Here is a 19,815-nt window from a genome sequence, read left to right as displayed (position 1 = left end):
AGAGAGAGAAAAAATAGACTTCAGCAAAACTGGCTAATGCTTTGACTGTGTCTGACAGCGTATGTCTTATTTTACACCTTTAGTCACCTGCTGTGAAGGGTGGGAGCTTATTTATTCAACTCTTCTGCGAGAAAGTAAATAAAAGCAGCTTTCCTGGAAGTTTCCAAGTGCACTGGGAAAGAGGTATGAAAGCTGACAGTTTCTCACAGCTTTGAGGGAACCTAAGGATTCCTACTGTATCTAATGATCCAACAAACTATTGACCCCAAAGCAACCCCTCATGTCAACTCCACAGTATATTTCCTTTCCTGCCTGAGATAACCACACTGATTTAGATCTGCTGATCTAGAACCAATGGTGGAAGAGCAGTTTTGTTGATGAGTTGTTTCAATCATGTCTGATTATTCTTGGTCCCATTTGGGATTTTCTTGGCAGAGACACTGGAGCGGTTTGCCATTTCCTTCTCCAGCTCATTTGACAGATGAGGAACCTGAGGCAAACAGGGTTAAGTGACTTGTCCAGGGTCACACAGCTAGTAAGTGTCTGAGGCTGAATTTGAGCTCCTGAAGATGGTTCTTCCTGATTCCAGGCCCTGTACTCTATCCGCTGTGCCACCTAGCTGCCCAAGAAGACCTATAGGGAAGCAGATTTTGACTTAGTATAAGAAAGAGCTCTCCTAAATGAGAGGCAGTGTGATGTAGTGGAAAGAGCGCTGAATTTGGAATCAGGATGGACACCGAGGTCTGAATCTTAGCTCTTGTATTTACTGTCTATGTGATCCCTGGGGGAGGTAGTTAACCTTTCCAGGCTGCCTCATCCATTAAATGGAGACAGTGATACTGTGGGGCACTGCCCACCTCACAGGGTTGATAGAAAATCAATGTGAGTTATCTAACCAGCTCGTCAAATACACACTATACTTAGAATACCACTTAATTACCCCGTGAGGCAGCTGTTTCACTGCAGGTATTTGAGGGGGAATTGAATCTGCCAGGGTCACTCCGCAAAGGATTTTTGGATCAGGTGGGAGGCTGGATGATATGATTTGGGGAGGTCACTTCCCATCATAAGATTCTAAAGAATTTTGTTTCTTGAATAGGGGAGTAAAATGATGATAATGGGCATTTTATTTTGGCAGTTATATGTTTGATAAGTTGTTATGGGGAAAAGATTGGGTCATTCAGGAGAAAGGAAAAAAGGATCTAGACTAGGAATGTTTGGCCTCCTTTGGGCAGGATTCTGGAGAAGCTGATCAATCCCTTCTCACATTTTTAAAAAGTGTAATATAAAATACGTAGGATTACAAAGGAGATCAATTACACTGAAATACACTTGTCAAAAATATATGTTCTTAAAAAGGTTTACAGACCCCAGCTTTTAAGAATCCCCTAATGTAGTTGGACTAAGTTGGTACCTGCGAAATAGAAATGGAAGAGTCTCTACTGTTGTGAGCTTCAGGTCCAGAAAAACTGACATTGACCATGATATGAAAGTGGGGGAGTGGTGGTGATAAGGGATTTGAGAGTGAGGAGATCTCAAAATTCAATTAGCTTTAGGCATTGCAGTGGTATCCAAGCAGAGAGATGTAATGAAGTCAACAAGTATTTATGTAGAACTCACTCTGAGCCAGGCATTGTAAAGGGCAAACACTCAGTAGTTATAACTCCACCCCTGGGCACTCTTAAGAGTGGCTGCACGGCGCTATTGGGTCCTTTGTGTCCGTCTCATCTCTTGGCTCTCTAGCAGGCACTGCTCCCTCCTGTAAGGGCTGCTCTCTGCTCTGGGGCAAGTGATTAGCAATCCTTCCCCCTACTTCCTTCATTTTGGGTGGGATGAAGTGAGTCATATTGAATAGGTTGCGGATTTTGTTATATTAGACCCACCGCCCCTCTTCTGAACAGAGGGCACCACCATTCTTCTAGTTCCACAGGTTCACAACCTTGGTGTCATCTTCCAACTTTTCATTTACACCGACTACTTATCCAAGCAGTTTCCAGATCTTACTGTTTCTACCTTCCTAGATTCTCTGGCCTTTTGTACACAGTTCAGGCCCGCATCTTTGCTTGCTTGGTCTCTCTGTCTCAGTCCATCCTCTACACACCTGCTAAAGTGATTTCCCCAAAGAGCAACTCTGACTCTCCTGCTCAGTAAACATCAGTGGGTCCCTGTTCACTCTAGGATCATATACAAACTCCTTTGTTTGCCATTTACAGCCTTTTACAGTCTGTCCCCAGTCAACCTTTCCCAGCTTAATACTTTATTCTCCTACTTGCCTGCTACTCTCTAACCAAACTTGCCTTCCTGCTAGTTCCTCACTCATAAAGAGACAACTAATATCCAAATGTGAATAGGGAATTAAGAGAGAATATTCTTTAAGCAAAACTACATAATGAAAGAGGAACAGACTTATACTGAAAATTTGCTGCAGAATTAAAACCAGATAGTTCACTTTTGCTTGTGACTCCTGGCTGCAAAGCTGTTATGTTCATTGCCTACTATGGATCATTATTTAATTGTTAAATTGTGTATCAACAACAAAAAAATCTTAAACAAAATTTTCCTGCTTGGCTTGCTATATTCTCAGAATTAACTCAATAATTAATTACTAATTACTAATGATAATTACTAATTATCCTTTACAAGTCCTATCTTCTAGGACATACACAATGATTTAAGAAAAAATTAATGAAGCATACTCAATCATACTGCTTTCAAGACCCAAGAAGCTTTATGGTGCCGCTAATAAGTAAAGTTAAAAAAAAACTTTCATTTTTATTTCATAATGTACATAATTATTAGTACAGTAGTATATACATGTAATACACAAATGTAATATATAAGTAAATATACATATATTTGGGAGGAGTGTTGAAAATATTTTACTAATGGGAGATCTGATCCCCAGATTTTGGGGACCACTTTTCAATTCATGTCTCTTTCTCCTCTAGTCTCTAATCCCTTGCTCCTTTGCCCTATCATTGTCAAATCTGATAGCCTTTTCTTAGTTCTTATCTCTCCTGATCTTTCTGCAGCATTTGATACTGTTGACCACCCTCTTCAACTAGATTCTTTTTCTTGTCTGGATTTTCATGACACTGTTCTTTCTTGTGCTTTTTCTCCTGTCTTTTCATTTCTCAGACTTCTTTTCTGGACTTTCATCCCTATCACCTCTGCTAATCTCAGGTATACCCAAAGGCTCTTGCTTCCACAGTTTCACTTGATGATTTTATCAACTTTCATGGGCTCAATTTTCCTTCCTATGCTGATCACCCCTAGATCTATGTATCCAGCCCTGGTCTTTCTCTAAAGTCCCACATCACCAGCTGCTTGTTGGGCATTTCAAACTGGATATCCCATAGGCATCTCAAACTCAACAGGTTCAAAAGTAAACTCATTGTCTTTTCCCCAAAACCAACCTGTCTTCTAAACTTCTCTCTTTCTTTCAAGGGTAATACCATCCTTCCAGTCACCACAGTGCAGGACCTTGTTGACATCCTATAGTCTTTACTCTCACCCATATTTCCAGATCTTTCGTATTTGTCTCGTTCTCTCCACTCCTAACAGCCACCACCCTACTTCAGCCTCTCTTCACTTCTGGCCTAAACTATTCCAATAGCCTCCTAACTCTTCTCTCTGTCTCAGGTCTTTCCACCCATTAATAGGCCTCATGTGGAGCTCACTAAGGGAAGCTTGCTTGCTTGTAGGAAGGCTTACACACCTTTTGTTGATTTCTAATTAGGCACTGAGCCTAAAGAGTGTATATTCTGAGAGGGGAGCTTTTGCTTTGGGGGCTCGCTTATGAGAAAAGTGTTTGTGATTCCCTGGTGGAGACTCTGAGTGGCCATATATTCAGAACCCCCCACTCCTCAGAGGTAAAGGCTCTCGCAATTCAGTGGTGGATGTAAAGCTTTGATTTAGGCAGTAGAGCCCTGTCTGTTGGTTTTATTTCTCTTCGTATTTTTTCTATGTAATTAAAGATCATTGATGCCTAAAAAGATTATCGATGCCTTTTAAGTTCCTTTCCCTAATAAAGCATATCTAGCAGCCTTCCTGGGTATGCCAGTTGTCATTACATATGACATAGTTGGCAGGATCTGCAAACTAAAAGGAAAGCATGGGGACTCGGAATGAAATGTACTCCTTTGGGGGGAAAAAGGTAATTGGAGACTAAATAACTTAATCAATGAAATTTGTGGATCAAAGAACTGATCACAGAAGCAAGAGATAATTTCACCAAAGAAAATGACAGTGATGAAACAACATACCAAATTTTGGGGATGCAGTCAAAGCAATGATTAGGAGAAAATTTGGCAACTAAAAGGAAAGCATGGGGACTGGGATACTTGTTCATTGTTTCCCAGTTTTGGTGGCTGTGGTTCTGTGGAGCCCCAGGAGCAGCAGCGGCCTGAGGGGGGAAACAGGCAAGTAGCAGTAACGGGAGTGGTTTCCTGGGTGTCCAGAGTGGGGCCCCTGGGAGATAACCTTTCCTTCCCCCTCCCTACCCCACTAGCACTCCAGAAGAGAGAAATAAGAGCAGCAGCTGTGGGAGTAAAACAAGCCTGTGGGAGGTGGGAACGGCCAGAGCCAGCCCTCAAGTGGATTAGCCTAGCTCCCAACTGTGCTGGAGGGGTGAATACCTTGAAAGGGTATTGTATTCAAAATCCAGAGCAGATGGAGGCCTGGAGCAGGAACAGAGACCTACCTGGTTAGGACCCAGCAGGAGCAGAGAACTGACTATCTGCCAACTTAGGTGAAGTGAGAGAAAAATCAGAGAACTGCCTGAATCGAAACTCAGGCATAAGCCAGGATCAGTTGGCTCCTGCGGGGGAGGCGGGGTGGGGGGGGTGGGGGGGATGAGGGGGGATGAGGGATAAGGAATCCTAGAGCTCAAAATTCAGCCTTGGGGCAAGATAAAACCTTTTCAGCAAGGTGCTGAATGTACTTTTTTGCTGAGTTCCCCTGGGATGGTTTGGGAGGGGGTGGGGGTGGGGGTGGAGTGGTGGGATGGAGTTGCCTATGGTGGGTGGGGGGAAGTGCCATAACCCCAAGGACCCATCCTGTTCACTCTGTTGCCCAGCTGCCCCTCAGGACTTGGAAGGTGGGGATGGAGCAGTGTGGGGAGAGGGACATACCCCCAAGAGAACTTTTACTTGGACTTTTTCGTTTGGAATTGAGGGAGGAGGAGCTGGTTGCTCATTCCCCAAAGATTTTGATCCCCAAAGAATGTATAGAATGATGTTATGTTATATATTTTGTGTTAAAGGCCATGTGGCCACTCTAATAATGGGTTGTTATGTTGTTTGCAAATATGAGGTGTTTATTTTGTGGGAATTATGTTATATTTACTTGAGATGCCTATCCAGATATAAGTTGTATATGTAATGGATGTGAAAGATCTTGAGGCTGAATATAATGTGTCTGAGGTCGGATTTGAACTCAGGTCCTCCTGATTCCAGGGCCAGTGCTGTACTCACTGCGCCACCTAGCTGCCCCTGTTTATATAATTTCTGCTTGTAATTTCTGTTTGTGTTTTCTCCAAAGTTCAGGGGTGCTAACTTTTTCCCCAGAACTAAGTGAGTGATATGTATATGTTTAATTAAAGTGAGATTATAAACTCCTTAAAGTTGCTTTCCTTAGAAAAGTAGATCAAAGAATCTGTGCTAGCAGCCCCTCTGTGTGCTAGTGTTCTTTGGTCTTACGCCCACTGTAGCTACAAGTAACATTGTTGTTACACTCCCCTACAATCCAAACTCCTGAAAGCTGCCAAAGAACTTTTCTCATGGGCCTCCACCCTATCCACCTCCCTACCCTCAAACATTTAATAACCTCCAGAGGTTGCTTATTACACGCAGGATCAAATATAAACTCTATTTTACATTTAAAGTTCTCCATGACCTTGCCTTTTCCTTCCTCAGCTTCTCACATACCACTCCCCTCTACATATTCACTAGGTCTGTGGTACTGGACTAACTCTATTCCTCACACATGATTCTCTAGCCTTTGCACTGGCTGCCTGTCATGGCCAAATGCTCTTCTTCCTTGTCTTAGCCCTTTAGAATTCCGGGTTTCCTACAAGGCTCAGCTCAAATGCCGGTTTCTATAGGAGGCCTTGCCCAATCTCCAGCAGCTATTACCTTTACCCATAAGGTTATGTTGTATCTACTTTGTATGTATCTTATATATAGTTATATAAGTACATGTTGTCTCCCTTGTTAGAATGTGAGCTACTTGGGGGCAAGAACTATTTTGCTTTTTTCTTAGTATCTCCAGTGCTTAGCATAGTGCCTGATATCTATGTAGTGGGCTCTTCTCAATTGGTTTATTGACCACAGAGCATGGGAGAGGGATCAGTGTATAAAAAATATATAGAGAAGGTAGATTAGGACCAAGTTGTAAAGGGCTTTCAAAGCTAAACAGAGGAGCTTCCATTTGATCCAAAAGGCAATGGGAAATCACTGGAGTTTGAATAGAAAGATGACATGGTCAGACTTTTCCTTTAGGAAAATTATTTTGGCAGCTGGATAGAGAATGGATCGTTGAGGCAATTAGGGGGTCTGTTGCAATAGTCTAGGTAAGAGATGAAAAGGGACTGAACTAGAGTGATGGCTTGTATAGAGAGAAGGGGACAGATTCAAGAGAGATTGTGCGTTGAGAAATAATATTTGACAATGTATTGAAAATACGGAGTGAAGGAGGAGTTGAGGATGGTGCCAAAGTTGCAAACCTACATGGCTGAAAGGATGGTGGCATCCTTGGCAAAAATAGAGTAGTTCTGAAGGGAAGTAATTTTGGAAGAAAAGATAATTCTCTTTTGAACATATTAAGTTTGATATGCCTATGGGATATCCAGTTTGAAAATCCAGTAGGCAATTATAGATGTGCTGAGTGGGAGACAATCAATCAGGTAAACGTTCGTTAAATACCTGCTGTGTGCCCTGCTGTGTGCCCGGTACTGTGCTAAGCACTAGGGATGCAAAAGAGACAAAAGACAGGCCCTGCTCATTTGGGAGTTAGAGATGATAATTGAATCCATAACAACTGATGCAGCCACCAAGTATATAGAGAGAATTGGAGAACCAAGGAGAAAGTCTCACGGTGTTCCCACAGTTAGAGAGTATGATTAGGAAGGTGAATAAGAACAAATGGTTAAGAAGGTCGGAAGAGAACCAGGAGAAAACAATATTATGAAAATGGGAGAGAGCATCCAGGAAGAGAGGGTAGTCCACAGTGGAGGGCAGTCAGCAATGCCAGAGGCTGCAGAGAGGTCGAGAATGAGAAGGATTGAGAAAAAGCCATCATATTTTACGATTGAGAAATCATCCTATTTCTGAAATGTAGAGTAAACAGTTGTAGTTGAGTGATGAGGCTGGAGGCCAGATTTCAAAGGGTCGAGGAGTAAGAGGAGAGGAAGTAAAATAGCAAGGGAGGAGAGATATATGACTAGCTTGTAGGGATGGTAGCATCTTAGGAGTTTTTTTTTTCTTTTTTCTTTTTTCCCAGGATGGGTGAGATCTAGGCAGGTCAGTAGGCAGTAGGAAAGGAACTAGTGATTAGGGAGAGTTTATATCCTACTTCTCACGTAACACTTAATAGTGCCTTCTGTGCTTTCTGATCCTTACGTGCACACAATCGATCTTCCCTGCTAAGATGGTAAGACCCTTGAGGACAAGGACAGAGTCTTCTACCCTTTGAATTTCACAGGCACCTAGCAATCTGCCTTGCAAATAGTAGGTCCTCAATAACCATTTCATATGGAAAAGCACTGGAGAGGCCCCTACAGCTTATTTACCAATGAAAAATTATACAGAAGTGTCAGGATGAGATATCATCAGAGAGATGTACGAGAGGGTGAGTAAGGGATAGGAGCCTGAGTAGTCCATTGGTGATTGTTCTTTGTCCTTCATTCTCGAAGAAGACCATGACATCAGGGAGGTGATGCCATGACATGCAAGTAAATTGGATTTAAGTGAGGAAGGGCTGCCAGCCTCACTTTCTCCTCTGGAGCCATTTGGGTCTTGTAGCCAGCTATAGATCAGGATGACCGGAGGTGGCCCTGGATATAATGGTAGACCTTGGCCTTTTTAAGCTAAGGTCTTTGAGACTATTGGTGAGCACAGACTGTCAAGAGAACTAGAGAAAGGGCCCCAGTTGGGTGTTTTCCTGTGGAGGATTTACAGGAGAAAGTGGCCAAGAGCTTCACCTAGGTTGAGAAGGTATAGATGGTTTGATGGAGGGAGGTCCTATGTGGATGAGAACCCAGGTCCCATTGAATAGCACAGAGGAATCTATTTAAATGTTGTGTCATCTTATACTCGATTTCCCATTGTACCCATACTGCCTGTGTGGTATCAAAAGTTACAGATGAAAACTCTTGAGGGATCTGACCTCTATGACATTCTTGCCCAAACCAGTTTGAGAGTAAAAGAAGCAGGCTGTAAACAACATCTGGGGGCAAACACTTTTGTTCATTTTCTCAGTTAGTACCCAGAATATATTTTTGCCTGATCTACTCCCATTAGAGAAGCCCTAGGTTCTTCCACAGTTCACCTCAGGGCCACCTCTAGACAAACCTTTTCCTGATTCTTCCTCCCCGCTCCCAGCTGTTAGTTTGTGTCTCTGTTATGTTTATCCCCACCCTGCTAGGGCAGGGACTGTTTTATTTGTCTTTAGATTCCCATACCTCGTAGTGTATAATTTGAGCTTAAAAACTATTGTTGAATTGAAAACCAAACTAATTTCATGCTTCTGTGCTTTTTTTTTTTTTAAATATAAAGTCATGAGGCTTCAGTGTGATTGAGAAATATGTTATGTTGGCTAATGGACTACAGAGGCAAGTTTTATTCCATGGTTTTTGATGCTTGATATACTAAAGTCTTACAAAAAGAAAAATGGTATAATGGGAAAGAATTCTGAATTTGCAGTTGGGGTTCAAATCCTGACTGTCATTATGTATGTGACCTTAAGCAAGTCGCCATACCTCTGGGCCTCAGTTTCCTCTTTTGTAAAAAAACTAGATGATTTCCAAGGTCCTTTTCAGCTCTACATGTGTATATGTTTACGTGTATGACTCTTTAAGGATTAAAAGTACTTTATAAACATTGACATTTGTTTTCGTTCTGTCCTAGGTTCCTTTCTCTTTCTATACTTACTCTCATTAGCTGTCATGGTTCAATTATCATCTCCATGTAGATGACTCCCATTTATATATCTGTCTAGCCCTAATCTCCTTCCCAAGCTCCAATTCCTTATCACTAACTCTCTATTGGTTATTTTTAATTGGGTGTGCTATATGCAGTTCAAATGATATTTCAAAAACAAAATTTATTAGCTTCTCATCCATGCCTTTTCCTAACATTCTTGTTTCTGTCAAGGCCACCACCATATTTCCAGTCACTGAGGTTTGCATCCTGTAAGGTCAATGGGGAATAAGATCTTCCCTGCCCACCGATAGGCCTCACGTGGAGCCCATTAAGGGAAGCTTGCTTGCTTGTAGGAAGGCTTATACACCTTTTGTGAATTTCTAATTAGGCACTGAGCCTAGAGAGTATATATTCTGAGAGGGGAGCTTTTGCTTTGGGGGCTCGCTTATGAGAAAGGTGTTGTGATTCCCTGGTTGAGACTCTGAGTGGCCATATGTTCCGAGCTCCCCGACTCCTCAGAGGTAAAGGCTCTCTTGATTCAGTGGTAGATGTAAAGCTTTGATTCAGGCAGTAGAGCCCTGTCTGTTGGTCATTACTTCTTTTTTCTGTATTAACTGTGTTTGTATTTTATGTGATTAAAAAAGAAAGATTGTTGACCCCTGAAACAACTGTCTTTCCTTAGTAAAGCAGATCTAAGAACCTGCTCTAGCAGCCATCCTGGGTACACCAGTGTGGTTGCTCTACACATCCTTAGTCATACTTGACTTGAACTCTCCCTGCCATACCAATCAACTGTCAAGTCTTATCATTTCTGCCTCTGTATCATCACTTGTGTCCATCTCCTCACATGGCTGGATCTTCATTACTTCTCACAGAGACTACTTCAGTGGCCTTCTCATTGGTCTCCCTGCTTTAAGAGTCTCCCTTTTCCATTCTATCCATCCTCCACAGATCTTTCTAAAACACAGTTTTGACCATGCCGCTCCCTTCTTCAAAAAGGTCCATGGTGCTCTATTGCTTCTAGGGTAATACAGGGTCCTCTGCTTGCCATTTAAATTCCTTCATAATTTGATTCCAGCTACCTTTTCCAATTTATTACACATAAATAAGTTCTAGATAATCTAGCCAAATTGACCTATTTGTTATCCCTCACACATGACCTTCCATTTTCTGTCTCTGTGACCTTTCCCAGACTGTGCCCCATGCTTGGAATGTACTCTCTCTTCACTTCCTCCCCCTCCTCCTGGTAAATGCTTGACTTCCTTCAAAGCTCTGCTCAAATGTCACCTCCTACTTGAAACCTTTCCTGACTTGGAGAGGAGATGCTGGGGAGTGCTGGCTGTTCTTTTCTCCCTGCACACCTAGCCCGTAACCTTATTTTTACTTTGTATATGTTTTGTATCTACTTACACTTGTGATTTCCCTCGATTTACGATTTAAGCTCTTGGAAGTCAGGGACTGTTTCATTTTTGTCTCTGCATCCCTGGCTGCCTAGCACAATGCTTGCTACATATTAAGCTACTGATTGTTGACTGATTAATCCTCACCACAACCCAGTGACACAGATGCTGTTATCATCCTCATCTTATCCATGAGGAAAGTGAGGCTCAGAGATTTAACTCATTTGTCCAGAAGCTCGTGTCTGAGGTGGGATTTGAACTCAGGTCTTCCTGACTCCAAGTCCAATACTCTTGTCAGTACCCTACCCTTAGCCTATAAGAGCCTATAACAACTTCAGGTGATGGTATTTCTATATGTATGCAGCAAATAGAAGGAGCTTACGCAGAGGTTGGGATTTGTTCAGATTGGTTGTTTTTAAAGTAACGGGAAACTTGTAATACCTAAAACTTGAATCCTAGAGGTTAGAACTAAATTTTTCATGGTAGGTGGGTATCTTAAGAAAATGTCCTCATTCCTCAAAACTCTTTGGAGCAACATCTGGGAATTTCTGGATAATTCTCAAAACAAGCCATTCTGTGTTATGGAAAATTGGCCAGTGTTTGTTAAAGCTTAAACCTTTACCTATTTAAAAACGATTGTTCAAGGCTTTTATTCAGCTAACTTGTTTTCCTGCATCATGAGCCCAGCAGTTTGCAATGTGTTGGTTTTGTTGCCAGTGTCCAAAGTTCAGGGGAAAAACATGATCACCACTTTTTGACCATCAGCCCATGTTGCTCAGGAAATTGTTGAAAAAGCCCCAACTTTAATTTGAATTGTCTTTCTAGATCAAAGATCATAGACTTCAAGCTAGATGGGGCCACAAATATTGTCGAGTCTAATACTCTTATTTTACAAATGAGGAAACTGAGGCGCAAGGAGATTAAGTGACTTGCCCACAGGTCACTGTGAGAGGCGGGATCAGAAGTATGTTTTGAGGCCTAAAAGGTTTCATAGCAGAAAAGGGGAAAAATAAGTGGATACACTTATTGTCTGTATCGGGCCTGCTGTTGGGTATGCACAGAGGATGCAATCACTTCTCTCAGGAGCTTTCGGACTAGGACAAATACTCTTTATTTGGGATCCATGAACTTGTTTATTAAAAATATTTTGACAAACCTTAGTCTAGTTACTGGGGCTAAGGTAAGAAGACAAATAATACCATTAACTTGAAAAAGCTTGCAAAGCACCGGTTTTGTCTTTCTTTGTATCCCTTGCACAATGCCTGGCACATAGTGAGAGCTTAATAAATATTTGTTGACTGACTGTATGCACACATTATCTCACTTGAGCCTCACCAGCTCTCCTGTGAAATGGGCAGTAGAATCCCCATTGTACATGTGATAAAATAGTAAGAGAGGTGCAGTTGACTTGCCCATATGGTGTCATGCTGCCAGTAAGTATCTTAGGTGGAATTTGATCTCCAAGTCCAGTATTCTATTACTGTTCCTCACTGTCTCTCAGCTCAAATAACTCCAATACAAAACAGGGTATGATGAATTCACAGGAGAGGTGGAAAAGTGAAATGAGAGATTACTTCCTGCTGGGGAGGTCAAAGAAGGAAAGTTTCATGGATTTGTTGGTCCCTGATGGAGCTGAACCTGAAACAAGGATTAAGATGTCTTTTTTTGGCAGGGGTCAGAATGTTTGAGAATTTCAGTTTTTAGAAAATTCTTTACTTAGTTCTATATTGGGAACCATCTTAGATTTTGAATACGTTTTGCTGTTTTTAGTCATGTCTGACTTTCTGTGACCCCATTTGGGGTTTTCTTGACAAAGATACTAGAGTGGTTTGCCATTTCCTTTTCCATCTTATTTGGCAGATGAGGAAAATGAGGCAAACAGTTAAGTGTCCAGGGTCACACAAGTAGTAAGTGTCTGAGTCTGGGTTTGAACTCACAAAGATGAGTCTTCCTGACTCCAGGCCCAGTACTCTATCCACTGCACCACCCAGATGCCTTTGAATACATATAGGCAAAGCAAATTATACCGGCCTATTGAAATACCAAAGATTTTTTTTTTAAGTTATCCTGCATCCCATTGCCTGATCCCACTCCGATTAGCATGAGAACTTTGACCTGCCTTATTTCCAACCTGATCCAGGTCTTCTCTCCTTACAGGCATCTTGGTGGCCTTCTACTCTTGAGGGGGGGGGCCTCACTGTATTGATGCTAAACATAGTCCAGACAGCATATCTCACTGCACCTCAGAACTCCTGAGTTTAAGAGATTTGACAGTCCCAGTCTCCCTAGTAGCTGGGATTACAGTCATGAACTATCATACTTGGTTTATTCTGTGTTAAAGGTGGTAAAAACTGGAACTGAACTGTGTATGTGTATATCTGTGTTTGTGTATGTGTGTATATACACATACTTCAGGTCTAACCATTGTGACTGTTGTATACAAAATTCCTTGAAGCATGATAATAGGCTTGTAAAACATTACTACCAAAATAAATTAATACTCCAATAAATTATCCAAATAACCTGAGTTTTTTTTCCCCCCATGGAGAAGAAAGGCTGGCTATGGTTTGAATCTGCAGAATACCCTAGATCCTTTAGTACAGATAGGTAGATCTGAACTAGTCATCTTTGTCATTGATCTTTTAAATTACATTCTCCTCCACCTAAAAATCTCTTTTAGATAGTAGGGTCTTTGAAAAAGGCTGTGTAATTTAATGCTTTTTATAATTAATAGATTTTACGAAGATCTTATATAATCTTATAGTTTAATAATCCTTGCATAGCATTAAGTAATATAGGCTTCCAAATGTAAAATATTAAATTAGGCTATTCTTTCTCTGATCAGGAACTATGAAAAAAGACTTATCTTCATAATACTCCAGTATTTCATTGGATCTGTGATCTCATCGATGTGGGTATTCCCTCCAACAATGCAGATTGCAGCCCTGCCTGCCCATCCTGTGCACCTCTTGTTCATGTCTTTCCGTAAGTTCACCACAAGGGGTCTGCCCAGTATACTGGGGCTTCCTTGCATTCTTTTGACATGGCATGGTCACCATTGGCGTACGTAGGCTGCTCCTTGGTCATTCCTTGTTCCTGCATTATCTTTTTTCCTGGTCACACATCAACCTCCTTTTATCTTCTGAATTTGTTTAATAGTGATAATGATTCATATGGTTAAGTTCTCCTGCAGTATGTCCACTCATTGGTCATTAGATAAAAATCTCATTTCTAGTGTCAACAGCCAAGTTAATGTTTATGAAGTCTAAAGCTTTGTGATTCTTTGTACTCTGATCCCCTTTCCACTACTTTGTCACCCAACCACAGAACTGAAAGCCATTTTATCTTTTTCTTTGTTTCACAGATTGCTATGGCCAAAGAATCCATTTCCAAGTGGCCAGCCTATGGGTAATGAGCTGCTTTGTGTCTAGCGAGGCTGGTCCTTGAAAAGCAGACTGTTGCCAGGACCATACTCATAACTTTTTTTTTTTTTGGCATAGTAGAACTTTGTCAGAGCTTTGGCTCTGTTCTAAAACCCAGAGTCACCCCATGCCTTGTTGGGGCAGGTAGAGGGCTATCTTTATAAGTGTTTTGTTATTTGATAGTTTATTTTTTCCTTTTTCTTATTTTATTGATATCTTTTATTTTACATCATTTTTGTTTGCCAATATAGTCCTCCCTCATTCACTGCCCTGACAATTAAGTTCCAGTCATTTATTGATATTTCTAGAAAGTAGTTATCTCTTTTTTCTGCTAATTATCTTATTTTCAAGAATAAAAACTTTCTATTTTCCCAGATCATAAATTCACACTCTCTTCTGCCCATTTGTGTTCCTTTTGCAAAAAATGTCTCATAAAATGACCTTAAACTGTGCAGTGACTTTTCACCACTCTGAGGGACTGAATGTGGAAGCAAATTGCCAGCTAGGAACCAGAGAGTGTTAGGCTTTAACCTCAAGACCACAGCTTTGCCTCTACTATGCCTTCTCCACAGTGAGTCACCTAAATCTTCACATACTCATCCAGCTATTCTGTAGAGCGTAACAAAGAATTACTTTACTTTAGTATGAGGATTTGGCAGTATAAACTATATCCAGGCTGTCCGGTATCGTGTATACAACATACGTCCAGCTCACTATGTCTGACCTGTCTTCTTAGCTGTACTTGGTTCCACCCCCAGGTTAGCCAGGTACATAGGTGAACATACTCATGTGCATCCCCACCCCGCACCGTCTCCCCGGAAAGGGCCTTTTATGGTACCAGGTACCATATAGTCCAGCCCTACTTGGTACTTCTTTCTCAAAATCCCCCTGTTCCCTGCTGTAGTTCTTCTTCCCTCTCTGTGCCACATGAAATAAATAATCTGTTCTTAGGCATCAACTTTGAAACTATTGCCTTCTAGCTCTTTTGTTTAACTCATTTTCCTTTGATTTCTCCATGTTCCTAGTTCTCTGTTCCTCATCCCTATAGTCTCTGTGTTATTGTGTTATTGTTCACTTACATGCCTGCTTTCCTAGGAGCTGGGAGTTGGATTGATGGGAGTTGTAGTTTCAGTGAACCATTTTCCCAATAAGAATTTACATTTTTGAAGCAAAGTCTTGGTGGATAAACAGAAGAACTTAAAGTCAAGAAAATTTGGGTTCAAATCATGTTTTTGATGCTCAGCTATGTGACCATGGGCTCACTACTGATAGGGTCACTTCCTTCAGCAGTGTAGATTGCATGTCATACATCCCTTCTTTTTTACCTTGTACCAGTGTTGTCCATGTCTTTCTGTAAAGGAATCTAGCCCTTGTTGTAGAGGCCTTCCCCTGATTCTGGTGATTTGTGACACCAGTGCAACAACCCCTGTCTTCCATCTATCATCCCTCCCCACCCATCACTGCATGGCTGGTCTACTTCCTTTTTTGGCTCTATATATACTTGAAGATGACTTTTCCTTCCCACTTGTTGAGCAAGTCTTTGTTGATAATTCACTTTAGTCTACTTACTTGCTGCCCTCCTTTTCCTTTGTCCTTTGGGTAATTGGCTTCATCATGTAGTGGAAAGAGCACCAGACTTGGAGTCAAGGAATGGTTCCAGTATTTATTAGTTGTGTGATGCTGGGCAAATTGCTTCAGATTTGAGGGTGTCAGTTTCTTTTCCATAAAATGGGAATAATAATTTTTGAACTATTCACCACACCACTCAAGAGTTGTGAGGAAAATTCTTTGTAAAACTTAAACACAATTAAAATGTTAAAGATTTATTATGTGAAGATTGAAGTGTACCATAATTAGCACCTGTTTAGCATCATAGGGAAAATATTGGTGTTAAAAAGATACGTTTTACAGCAGCAGAAATCGTGGAAAACACTTAATGGGTTCCCAGATACAGCCCATCCCACTTTCCTCTTCCTATTTAGTTCTGGGTCCAGCTCCCTGTCTATCTGTACAGGGATTGAGGGACTAATTCAGTGGACTCCCTGTCAAATTGCACGTCATAATTTGGGCCAGAAACTTTCTTCATTCACCTTATTTAACAAAACATCATTTATATAAAAAAGTCCTTATCTGAGCTATAATAAGCCAAGGGCTAACATGGCTTTGTTCCAGGGTATTAACATCTGGGGAGGCATATTTCCTTGGAGGGGTAAGGGTAGGGCGTGTCCTTTCCTCTTATGCCTCAGTCTCATCTTCTTCAAGCCCATGCCATCACATGGTGCAGTGATCCCACTACTTATGAGGTTCTATTGCTGTGATCCCTCTCTCTTGGGTCCCATCTTCCTCCTACAATCCTTTCAGGGCTGAAAGCCATGTACTCTGGTGCATGAACCTCCTCTTCTCTCAGCCCAACTGTACCAATGTTTGGACTGTCCTTTGTGTGGCTGTATGCCCCACCCCTTAATTCTTGCTCAACTGAATTTTCCAGGCACAGAACTTTCTAATTACAGCTCTGGCTGTAGTCTATAGCCAAAAAGAGATGCCAAGACACATAAAATTTGGAAGGGGGCACATAATAGTCACAATATGTATTATATATTATTATATAATAATAAACATTATATATTATGTAATAATATATATTATATATTAGGACCATCTCACCACTTCATTTATTGTTTTTCTTAAATTATTGACATTTTATTTTTACTCCTCCTTTCTTTCTCTCCCACAAAGAATAACAAAAGAGAAAAAAAAAAGGAAAACTAACCAAGACACAAACCAAGTTCAACATTATGTGCAATGTTCCGCATCTGTCGTCCCAACCTCTGCAAAGAAGGGAGGGACATGCATTCTCCTCTGTCTTTTCTGGGATCAAACTTAGTCATTAATAATTTCACAACATTCAGTTTCTATTTTTGTTGTTATTTTATCTATTTACATTTTTATAGTAATTTCCTGGCTCTGATTTCTTCACTTTGCATTAGTTTATAAAAAATTTCCCATGCTTCTCTTGTATTCATCACTTTTCATTGTTTCTTACAGCACAGTAACATTCTGTTACATTTATGTACCACAGTTTGTTTGGCCATCTCTCTGTTGATGGTCACCTGTTTTCTTTCCTGGACCTTGGCTGCTATTAAAAGTATTCCTATAAATTACTATCTGCTCATCCCTCCCCTTGAAGGGGACCTAGAGAAGGAGTAACACTGACAGCTATTTACAACTTTAGAAAATTACCTTTAATGAGCAAATATTTATAACAGTGAATTGACTTTGTTGTTATTTAAAGATCTTAAATTACTTATTAAGAAAAAGAAGCCTTGTGGTCTAGGCATATGTGCTTCTCAGACTTTGTAGGACTTTTGGAAAGGTGTCAGGTTGAGGAGATGCTTCATTTTATTTTTGCTGGTTGATAAGTATTGTGGAGCTCAGAGGGTAGCTGAAATGGAAAACTCCCCATACTTCACTGAAGAACTTTTTAGGCAGGTTGGCTGCATAGGCATGGCTCTGTAGGAGACATGTGATCTGAGAGGCTTTGCTTAAGTAACTGGATCTTTTAATTGGTACAGGGATCTCATGAGCTAGTAATGCAAGCTGCTGGTAATTACTGAAAACTTACTGTGAAATTCATCTAAAATTAATGAACAGTCAGCATGATGGATATTAAATACAGCATACATTATATAGTCAGCTCCTGGGTATGTGTATATGGACATACTATAGCAGTTTTTAAAAAACCTAGCTAAGTTTGATTTGCTGTTGAGTTGTTTTCCTTGTCGGGCAGTTGGTATATGCTAAAGGAATATAAACTGATCTTCACGTTAGCTTAAGGAAAACATAAGTAGGAAGGTAAATCTGCTGCAAAAAAAAAATACTTATATTCCAGAAGTCCCATTTTAATTGCTCTATCACTCTTCTATAGGCACAAATCATTGAGAAGTGACTTTTTGGGGAAAAAAAATCCAAAGATGAAAGCTAAGCAGATAATGAACAAGAATTTATTCTGCTACATCCCAGGTGCTATGCCAAGTGCTATGGCTACAAAGACAAAAAAGAAACACTACTTGCCTTCAAGGAGCAGATGAATTGAACACTTATAACTTGCTTTTTACAGTAGTCTCATTAATTTCTTTTTTTTAAAAAAATAGGTGAATGTTCTATTGAACTCTGTGCTGTTTCTGTCAGCCTTTGGAGGACTGTGGGTCCTTCTTCATTGACCCTGTGCCAAATGGCATTCATTGGGGTAGCAAGGTTAATATACTGTGCAGCTAATGTTGTCGCTCTAGGCACTTTGACCTGCACTCAGGAAGAACTCTTTGTTTGATTAATAGTTTTCCTTTTCCTCTTCTGACTGGGTCTCTTTATTTTGCCAAGGCTCATGGGCCACTCCCACTGATTGGCACAGAACCTTTGATGTATTGCCTTCTGCCTTGGGCCACTTCATCCCTTCCTTAGACAACTTGGTGGCCTTCATGTTTCCGGTGGTTCACCATGTTTGTGCCAGGCCTCATGGGGACATCTGATTGGCTTAGCCCTATTGCAGCTCAAAGGATCCATCAGCCTTAGCCTTCCAAGTAGCAGGGATTATAGGTGGCACTTAGCTGATCAGTGGTCTCCAATCAACATGTGACTTAAAAGACCTTAACTAGTACTTTAAAGTATATTTCACTTAGGGTTTGGGTTTTGTTATAGATATCTCATTTAAAATGGTTTTTCCAACCAATGTATTTTTACTGTTTCGATTATAAGATAAATTTCTAAAAGTTTTATTTCAATACTTTTTATATCATAGTATGTGTCCACTTGTGCTATTCCCTAACCCCGTTGTGCATTGAGCAGTGACTGTACTGGACAGTGTAGACACCTTCTGCTCTTGTGTAGTCCTTCACCTTTCAATTGAAAGGAAATACATTTAATAAGATTTCAACTATCATTTTCAAGTTAAATTTTAGAAATTTTATTTTGTGCTCTTAAAAAAAACTTAGAAGATTATAGTTATTCTTTCCAAATATCTTATCAGTCTTTGGAAAAAAGTAACGCAGACTATCCTTTTCTAAATTTATATTTGTTCAGACCTATAAATGGAATGATACCTTTGGTTTAAAAAGGATGATGCAGGAGAACTCATCATAGATTCAGGGTAGTAAGGAAAAACTTTAAAAAGCCAAACCAAATCCCCAAAATTTCAGAGTAGCTTTCTTCAATTCCTTTCTTCAAAAAACTTAAAGATATGTTCTGTGTATGCCGTATATCAGATAAAACTTTTCTTATGCTAGAAAGAACATTTTTGATTAGGATAGACTTAGAATGAAAGAGTCACTTTAAAGCAGTGAGACTGACAATGAAAAACATTTATTAAGTGTTTACTGCTGGGGATATAAATAGAATTGATGTAGTCCCTACTCATAAGGAACTCATGCTTGAATTGTGGGAAACAAAACTATAAAGAAAGTGCAGCCACAGGATAGCTGGAGAGGTCTTTAGATTATGTAGGTAGTTAAGATGGCAGAAGTGGGGTGTGGGGCCAAGACTATAGGGCATAGAGGCAGGGCAGATGGTAATGCCTAGAGGGTCTTAGGATGCAGTGGCAGGGTAAGTGGTAAGGCTCGGTAGTCTTCCATGTCATTAGAACAAGCTGCTGTCATTAGCCTGACACTGCTGTCATTAACTTGACAGGAGCTTTATGCATGCCCATCTTCAACCATACCCTGTGAACAAAGCAGTCCAACAGCCTCGATGAAGGGAGAAGGCAAGGCGTAGGGGTTCCTGATGATGGCAGATCTTTAAGCCATCCAGCTAGTTTCTGGGACTGGCCTTTCTGTGAAACTTTTAGGAGTGATTATTATTAAA

The 19,815-nt window shown here is 40.6% G+C and overlaps 1 protein-coding gene across 3 annotated transcripts in view; it reads left to right on the top strand.

Annotated features, from left to right (window-relative positions):
- Window positions 1-19,815, top strand: part of TEX2 (testis expressed 2) — a 149,656-nt gene that overhangs the window by 16,826 nt on the left and 113,015 nt on the right. Inside the window, exon 2 of one of the 3 annotated variants that reach the window (XM_036757229.1) lies at window positions 13,386-13,525. The exons of the other annotated variants lie outside the window; for them this stretch is intronic. The gene's annotated coding sequence lies outside the window, so the exon portion shown is untranslated. The remainder of the gene's footprint in view (window positions 1-13,385; window positions 13,526-19,815) is intronic. 3 annotated transcript variants of the gene reach the window in all.

Source organism: Trichosurus vulpecula, chromosome 4, assembly GCF_011100635.1.
Source record: "Trichosurus vulpecula isolate mTriVul1 chromosome 4, mTriVul1.pri, whole genome shotgun sequence".
Lineage (NCBI taxonomy): Eukaryota > Metazoa > Chordata > Mammalia > Diprotodontia > Phalangeridae > Trichosurus > Trichosurus vulpecula.
Note: the sequence above shows the minus strand (reverse complement) of the source record. Positions and strands in the feature narration are given on the sequence as shown.